This window comes from Nothoprocta perdicaria, unplaced genomic scaffold, assembly GCF_003342845.1.
Source record: "Nothoprocta perdicaria isolate Ctin4 unplaced genomic scaffold, notPer1 scaffold_404, whole genome shotgun sequence".
NCBI classification, from domain to species: domain Eukaryota; kingdom Metazoa; phylum Chordata; class Aves; order Tinamiformes; family Tinamidae; genus Nothoprocta; species Nothoprocta perdicaria.
The window spans coordinates 369,543-378,996 of record NW_020455649.1 but is presented as its reverse complement, the minus strand read 5'-3'; positions in this window follow the sequence as shown (position 1 = coordinate 378,996).

Genomic DNA, 9,454 nt, shown 5'->3' with positions numbered 1-9,454 from the left:
CAATAACAAATGCACCGTTATGCAGAGAATTTCAATAGGAAGATTTCATTGCTGACCTCATTTATATTGGCAAGTATGAGCATATCTTATTCCTTTTATGTATACAGCATTTATATTGTACTGTCCTCTGATATTATCAAGCCTCATGACATGCATCTTTTTCTGTTATTATAAAAATTCACGTCTGAGAAGCTGGGCTTGATAACACACCTGCAAAGACACTAAAATAAAACTCATGTGGTGGCCGTACTTCTAACCCTTTCCTTTGAACAAGAAAAAGGACAACACATTTTATATCCAGGTAATATAGGCAATTTTGGAATCTCAGTCTTCATCAAAAACTCTTTCTAGTCCAAGTGAATCTCTGCACTGACTCATGCAGGTTCTAGATAAAGCCTGAATCTTCTCATTTGACTTAACACCTTTTCTGATAGGCTTATTTTATTGTTTTAACCATGATATATGGATAGAAATTTATGAACTTTTTGCTGTTTTTAAATTTCTGTTCACTGTAAGTAAGTCAGTGAGGAAATCTGCAAGATTCAGGTCTGAATTTACTCCACTGCAGACATAACTGGAAAGGTGACAGAGTGGTTCAGCAGCTACTCGATCTGTGAGCTTTTTCATCAGAAAGCTCCTGTGTGATACAGCCAGTCTCTCAGGCCTGTCTCCTTCGGCTACATCTCTGGAAAAGGATAATTCTGGAGATATCCTATGCGAATCATTGAAGAAATACTACCCGAAAGTGCTACCCATCCCAGGTAAGAGATTAGGGAAGCTTGAGGATTACTTTTGGGGACCTCTGTGCATGAGCTCATTGACTAAAGCAGTCGATTTGAGACACTTTTAAGTTTTCTTCTGATCATGTCCCATCAGTTCAAAGGGTCGCTAATACTGAGCTTTCCTGCCATTAGGTACTAAATGTTATGCTGAAATGAACCAGAGTGGGGAGAAATTGCTCTAAAATTTGCTTCTGAGTTGCTAAGGAAACCATCTGCTTCATATCATATAGATTCTGTGTAGCTTTACAATTTAGCTTCAATTGCTGCATATATAAATATATATAGAAGACTTTTCAAGGAGAGAATGAAGGAGAAAGAAGAAAAGGTTTGTTTATTACTACCATATAAATTTTAATTGTTTCTGGATGAGGTCAAATTCTCATAGGTTCTATGAATCACAGAACTCTACCCTGGAATTAGAGACCTACCATTTCACCCAGGATTTTAGCTCCAGTTTACCACAAAATAATTATCTGTTTTTCTCCTGGTCAGTAAAATGTATTTCTATTTCAAAATACAGTTTTTGTCTCCTTGGGTTTCCACCTCCTGAGACTTGTGCCTGAATTTTGTCTACAGGAGATACTAGTGTGACATATTTATGCTGCACCCTTCCAAATAGCATCAAGATATGGTACAGCTTCTTTTTCCACAGGAAAGCTTCCAGAATCTCTTCAAGGGAAGGGAAGGGAAGGGAAGGGAAGGGAAGGGAAGGGAAGGGAAGGGAAGGGAAGGGAAGGGAAAGGAAAGCATAGGGATGAAGCAAAAGAAATTTTAAGGGTTGTCTTAATTTATTTTAATAAGCTGCATTTAAAGCACATACATATTATAGAAGAAGCCTGGTTTTTAGACATTCACCAGAAAATCTGAGGACTGTGAAAGCCAGATGTGTTTTCAGATGGGAATATCAAACACACAAAGCCAAGAGCTTGACAGCTGTCTATTGAAAAGAAACTTGTTCTGCAAACTTGCCCTGTTATCAATGTGTATCAATGTTAGGATAATGCTATGATCCACAAATGGTAGGAGGAAATTTCATCTGGAATGAGACAGGCACAGCTAGCAACAACATGCTTGCCTTGAGTAAAGCTCTAGGGCTATATCTTTGCAGAAACACAGGTCCTGAAATATATATATATAATATATATTTCCTAGGTATCACACATTGACTCCTCAGTCTGGTCATAGTGATCAGGGTAGAAAAATTATCACTTTCTTATAACAAACCTGCCTGGCACAGGCACTGCAATGCAATCCATGAGGGAAGCATGACTAATGTGATGAATTTTTCCTACATAAACACATAAACATATCTATCAGCCAGTGTTCTACATCAGGGAAACAAACAAACAAACAAAMAAAAAAACCCCCACAAACTAGCCTGTGCTTTTCTTGTATACCTGGTTGTCTATCAGATCATGGCTTCTCTGCCCTATTTTTTTCCAGCTTGAATCTCCATACTACCACACTATAACTGTCAGGTCATAAAGTAATTTTTTTTTCAGTAGCTGGCCAAAATTAAATSCTATTCAAGTTTCTAAGCGCGTTATAAATAATATACAACTATTTCTATTTTTAGTAGAAGTAAAGAATGATAAAAAGAGACTGCAAACCTACTGCACTAGACACCAGGAAAAAAAAAAAAAAAACATTGATAATCCTGCCACCTAGAATTTAAACACCACTTGGCAGATTATAAAGTGAGACAGATGAATAAGTAGATAAATGTTGGATAGAAGGTGGGAAGATGCAGCAAAGGGAGTGGGTACATTAGCATAAATCAGACTCATACAGGTGCCATGTTCCACAGTAATTTGTTCCCTTGAGGAAACTGCTGCTTCAAAATGTTGAGTCTCATGTTTCAGAGAAACAATTTTTGTCTGCAGACTTAAGGAAATGGTAGATGCAACTTCTGCATTAACAATAGTTAAAGTTCTGTCARTTATCCATCTTCATTCATTAGAAAAATGCTGGCATTCATTCCTTCTCCTACTCAACTCAAACATAYAAAATGATCCTAATCTATGCAAAAAGTGCAAAGCTGACTCCATCCAAGTAAAGGAGAAAKCTTTTTCRAAGGGTCTTTCTTACTGCAAAAGTRACATAAGCAATAAAGAAACATAAATGAGAAAGTGTATGTSTAAGTGTCCCCTTAGGTTTTGATGAACCTATGAACCAACAGCAGATATCACAGCTTGAGCTGTTAGTCTCTAGCTACATGAAAATATAGATACTCAGGTACAAGTAGGTTCTCAGTCCCAAGCTGGAATCCAATATAACTGTGTATCTGCACTGTGGATGCACTGTGGACTTGCACTTCAAGATGACCTTTGAGAAAACTTGGGTCTGTCCATTAATGAGGGGACAACCAATAACTTCCCTGGAATATGACTTGTATAGGGCAACTGTGCTCAGCCTGGTCACCATATGGCTATAAGAAAAACAAGATAATCCAAAGTTTTCCTTGTATGACTCTGAAGTTGTATTTCACTTGGGTACCCATTTTGTAGATAGCTTGAGGCTGGGACACCTTTATGCACTGTAGTAAGGGTATAAGGGTAAAAGGGTAATGATCAATACTTTGGAGGCAACAAGATGGATTCATGGGATTGTGTTTGGGAGCCTACTAAGCTTTGGAATAGGTTCTGTTTGGATCATATACCCAAAGTCAGAATAGCACTGAAGTTCATTTCTATCTCAAACCAGTGTATTTATACCTGTGTTTGTCCTGGGACTGAAATGTTTAAGAATATCATTAAAGTAATAATTAAGCATTTGCAACCTGGATGCTTAGGGTGATTCCAACTAATTTTGTTCTAAGTAACAGTGCTCCAAGTACTGAGAATTGCAAAAAATCGCTAGAAAAAGGGCTGAGGAAGGCCTGCTATCCTGGAAGGTCTGCTATTCTATGCTGAAAGGCCACTATGCTCTTGTGCTAACTTCTGAAATAGTGAGTTACATGAGTGGATGGTAAAGTGGATTGAGAAATGGCTAGATTACAGAGCTCAGAGGATTGTGATCAGTGACGCAGACTCCAGTTGGAGGCCTGTAGTTAGCGGTGTCCCCCAGGGGTTAGTCCTGGGGCTATGTAGGGGCTACGAGGATGATCAGGRGCCTGGAACACCTGCCCTGTGAGAAAAGGCTGAGAGAGCTGGGCCTGTTCAGCCTGGAGAAGAGAAGACTGAGGTGGGGACATGATACCTCAAGGGARGGAGTGAGGAGGATGGGGCCGTCCTCTTTTTGGTGGTGGCGACTGATAGGACTAGAGGAAATGGCTACAAACTGAAGCATTGGAAATTCCACAGGAACTCAAGAAAARATTTCTTAACAGTGAGGGTGACAGAACCCTGGATCAGGCTGCCCAGAGAGGTCGTGGAATCTCCCTTCCTGAAGATCTTCCAAATCCACTTGGACGCAATCCCATGCTCTAGGTGACCCTGTGAGTGCAGGGGAGTTGGGCTAGATGATCTCTAAGAAGTGCCTTCCAACCTTAAGGATTCTATGATTCTGATTCCTGCAACTCAGCTTAGAGCCTATTGCATGACAGTGCAGATTTTGCCAAATGAGTTGTACAAAGCTCACCTTGCATGCAAAGCACTTAGAATTATATGAATCATCATCACCTAGAAATTCCTCTCAGAGATAACAGTAAATTATACAGAGAAGAGCTGGTTTAGGGTTTGGAGATCACTGATTCTGGTTTCCTATTTTTACAGATGAGAGTTCAGGTGATCTGCTCTGTCATGATATAAACTACTGAAAAGTTTGCTTAGAAACTTGGGAAAGAATGAGTTGGAGAAATTCTTACTCTTCTCTTTCAGCTTCCTTGAAGTCTGGCTTCCTTGTCTTTCAGTGGAGAGTGATGCACTATTAGTTTTTCATATGGAAATTAACGCAAAGTTTATTTGCAAAATACTGAATCTCGGATGGTCCTACATTAGATCTGCTTATGGCTCTGCTATAATTATTTCTGTTGTGCTATTCTCCAAATCTAGTTATGGGCAAATCATTTATCATTTTTATGTGAAATCAATAACTATTATTAATATAACAAATCAAAATAGACTAGTTGAAGAATCATTATTATTCCAGATCTAATTATTACAGAAAAAAAAAAAGAAAGAAAAAGAAATTAGCATTACTATATAAGAAAAAATGTGGTAATAGTAATAATAATACAATTTAAATTGTCATATACATAGTTCTTATTGTCCATATAACACTCCTTCTCATGGATCTGTTGCCAGTGCCGCTTAACACTGAAAGYTGATAGCTTCATTCTGGCGGGGTATAGTGAGTTGTCAGCATCTGGACTTCTTCACCAGAAGGAATACGTTGTTGATGGTTTCTCCTTTCACCTTTTAGGATCCACATGAGGTAACTTTTATAAAACTGAGAGCTTATACACCGTGTTCTTTCTTCATTGATCTGCAACTCCACACTACATGTAAATATTCATGATGCATTTTACATATGTTATTTACTTGCTCTTTGTTCCCCCTAAAACTAGGTTTGGCCAGTTCCGAAAATGCATTTCTTTAGGTAATCCTTGGTGAATTGTTTATAACCGTAGGGTCTTAGATGCACAGCCTATGCTTTGTCTCTTACCATTTCATGCTCCTGTGCCTCCTTTTCTCAATATCTTTGCTATCTTAAAGACCTGAATTTCTCCACATGATCTTTTTAAAGCACAGTCATACATATTTAACTTTACACAGAATGACTGTGTTTTYACTGCTGCTATTTATATAAAAATTGTGATTGTACCATACAAAGAAAAGCAGAAGTAAAACAAGTTAGTTAGTCATAGCCACCTAATCATTGGGAAACTTTCTGTTAAACCAAGTGAAAGCAAAGCTCCAGATGGGCCAAAAGAGTTCAGACAAGGCAAGACTGACAAACTCAACACAGAGCCTGTCACCAGTTACTAGCAATGACAGTGTTGTATTATTAAGCCACAGGGATATAGGTGAGATGATAAGCTTACTTTGGCTTCTTCTGATCATTTTCTTCTTTATCATTTCAGATAATTGTACTACTGTCTACTTGAGCTTGCAATCCTTCAAATGTTTTCTACAGTTAATCTAATTGTATATTTTTAACAGCACTTTAAATATGATTATGTGTACATATAAAGTGAATACTTGAGAGTCACCTGAGTTTTTAAAACATACTAATTCATTACCAACAAGGGTTACACCATGGAAGAACTTTGCTTCAGAGTTTCTCATTTCAGAAGAACTACTTTTTCCTATTAAGTTTCACTAGAAGTAGTATTAAAATGAAAACAGAGTAATGGATCTTGTAGAAGATCTAGGGGGAAAATAAAATTGGATTAAGGACAAATTAGTCCAGTTTAGATGAACACATGGACTCAATACTATGAACAAAGATCAGAGACTTAAGTCAGTGAATTCTTAATTCATTTAGAACTCGAGAAAGGCTTCAAGCTGCATTACATGCAAGTTTATCCAATCTGCTTATTAAAAAAAAAAATAGAAAAATCATCCCAGTCACTTTCCACATTAGTTTCTGTCTGTTTCCCTGAAGGAATGAATCTTAAAGTCAAAAGACTTTAGCAGAGAATATAAAATGTGGACAAGTAATTTTTTTCTAAGTTTTAGAGGACAGCCGTGGTAATTTATATGTACATGAAAAGCATAGAGAATAAGTAGAGGAAATTCTTTTGTACTTGGTCCCATTTGATTTGAAGGGATGAGATCCCACTCACTGTGAGCAGGCAAGGGTCAAAGGCAGGAAAGCAGATCTTCTTGGTTTAGATTTTAGATAGCAAATTGCTCCTGATCTGTTGCTACTAGCTCTGCCTGATATTCATCTCAGATTTCAATGCTTTCTATAATCTGTAAGAAAATATTCAGTCTCTACCAGCATGTTTAGTATTAGGCCCAGTATCAAACAGTTCTTATCCTATAAAAAAAAAAAAAGTAGCACGTCTTTAGCAGAAAACCTCATGTCATAGCTGCGTGAAGACATAGATTCTATAATGAAATATAGTTTTGCTCCAACAAACTAAGCAGCTGATTTTGTATTCTAATAGACAGCAAGTTGTTCTTCATCATTATCCTTATCTGAGTATCTGAGTTGCCATTTATCTAAATAAATCCTAACTAAATCATCAGGACTTTCCACTTTTTTTTTTTTTTTTTTTTTTAAATCAGTGGCATTCTAGCTTGTGGCCTTAAAAATTCATAGTATTTTATTAATTATAGTATCATTTTATTATAGAAGACAATCAGGTTTGTCAGGTACATTTTTTCCTGGTAGATCCATGCTGAGTGTTCCCAGACACTCTGACCTCCTCCATGTCCCCAGAAATGTGCTTTAAGAAGCTCTGATTTTCCAAGAGACTGAAGTGAGCCTGATCAGATTATAGGTCCCAGTATTGGCCTGTTGACCTTCTCTCAATATGAGTGCAACTTTTTCCTCTCTGCCATCATCAGGGACCTCCTCCAACTTTATGAACTTTCAGAGACAGAAAACAACCTTACAAGGACTTGGGCAACTCTCTCAGCACTTTTGGATGCCACCCATTTCATGCAATGATATTTCATGGGTCAGGTTCCTGCAAATAATCTCTGTCTCTCTGTATTCTCTCTGCTGGTCATTCTCCTCCTCCTTTAGCTCCATCACTAAGCAGAGGGAACAGGCAGAACACTGAGGCAAAGAAGTCTTTGAGTACTCTGGCTTTAAAGGTTCTTTAAAAATTTATTGCAAGGCTGTTGCATGTCCCAATAGACATTTCTATTAGTAAATACCATCTTTTCAAGATAGTGAACTTTATATGATCTTAGTTCATGCAAGAAATTTATGAATTTTATATAGTTTTTTTTTTCTCCCCCCACAGCTTGAACAATGAGTTTGAAAAAATTACAAGATACAGGTACATCAGTCAGTATCACACCTTTACTTAAACRATGTATTTTCAAGCTAAATGTAAATCAAAGATCACAGCATGGTTGAAGTTGAGAGGGACTTCTGCAGCTGATCTAGTCCAACGTGCCCCCTGCTCAAAGTCAGTAGAACAAAGTTGCTTAAGATCTTATTCAGTAAGACTTGAAATAGCTCCAAGAATGGAGATTCAACAATCTCTCTGAGCAATCTGTTGCAGTGTTTCATCACCTTTAGCGTAAAAAAGCTTTTTAGATTCAAGTGAAAAAATCAAGTTGAACTATCTTTAGTCTTAGTAGATGGGTTTCTTATTAGTTAATTTTAGGTCTGTGAGAGTTTAATATCATCATATAAATGTGATTCATTTGATCTAGCATGGTATGAGATGAGTTGTTTTCTCTCACATAACCTTTTTCTTCTACTGACTATAAAGAGACCAACTCAGGTATAGAAAGCTGAGTTTAAAAATATAATTCAGATTACATGAATCCCATCAATGGTCATTCTTCATTCATAACACTGGATAAAGTTAAAAAATGAAAAAGAAGGCAGATTTGATTAAAATAAAATCTTCTAGCTTTCTTCTCTTGAAAGTATAAATTCTGATAGCTTATATTCAATATACACAGCTCTTTCATTTTTATTTTCTTTATTTTCTTTTATTTTCTTTATTTATCCTCTCTACCCATGAAAACCATCCTGGTATTATGGGAAGACAGTGTCTCACTCCCACTGAATCCCCACTCCACTGGCTAATTCCAACTAAAGTTWAATTGAGGGAAGCATCACATGATAACCATATTAAAAGAAAAAATCAACAGATGGGTGACAGTGAGGGAAAGAATAGCAGAATTCAGTTTATCCTTTTTGGGAGGTAAAACAGACAAATAATCAGTCTGCCATGAGAAACAGAGGGCCAGTGAGCACACTCATAATTCCAAGCTAGCTGCAGGACATGGTTGTTTCTTGCTGGGGAAACATAAAACAGGAAGTATAGAGTGATATAGTGACAAGAGAGATTCTGGACATGTGAGAAACTACATTGTATCATGGAAATTTAGGGAATACACAGAGGATCTACAGGCACTGTAGAGGGAGCATGGGGTGATAGACATAAAGCACAAGCTGTGAAGTGACTGTCATTACCTCCACTGCTTACAGAGCAACTTGCTATCCCACACAGGACCTCATAAAATCAGAAACTGAAATGAAGTGGTCCGAGTTCAATGTGAAAGCAAATGCCTTAAGAATACGTTTCCATTCTCAATTATCATGCTATAAAACTAGAATAACTCCTCCATTTCTTATTCTATTTATCACAAGATTGACCCATCTGGTTACATTTTTCCATGCAATACAGGATTATCACAAATTAAAATTCTCACCTAGTCACAATACTTCGTATATACGTAGCAGCATTTAAGAAACTAAGAGTTCACAACATCATTTTCCTATTTGTCAAATAGAAGACCGTCATCTGATTAACATTTTAAGTGTCAGAGTTGCTTGGATGGCATATTTAACAASATACAGCATGACTTCGGCCATATGATTCAAAATACTACAATACAAAAGAGAACTAAGCACAAGTAGAAGCTTAATCCTAAGACAAAAGATCAGTGCRTACATTTAGCTTCTGAAATACATAGCTGATCACTTTCTTAAAKGAAATGGTTTTCTAAAAAACTAATCCAGGGTTGCCAATGTCTTTACATCTACTGACTTAAGGAAGRAAAGCAATCTGGCTTTGGATAATAATTCTTTCA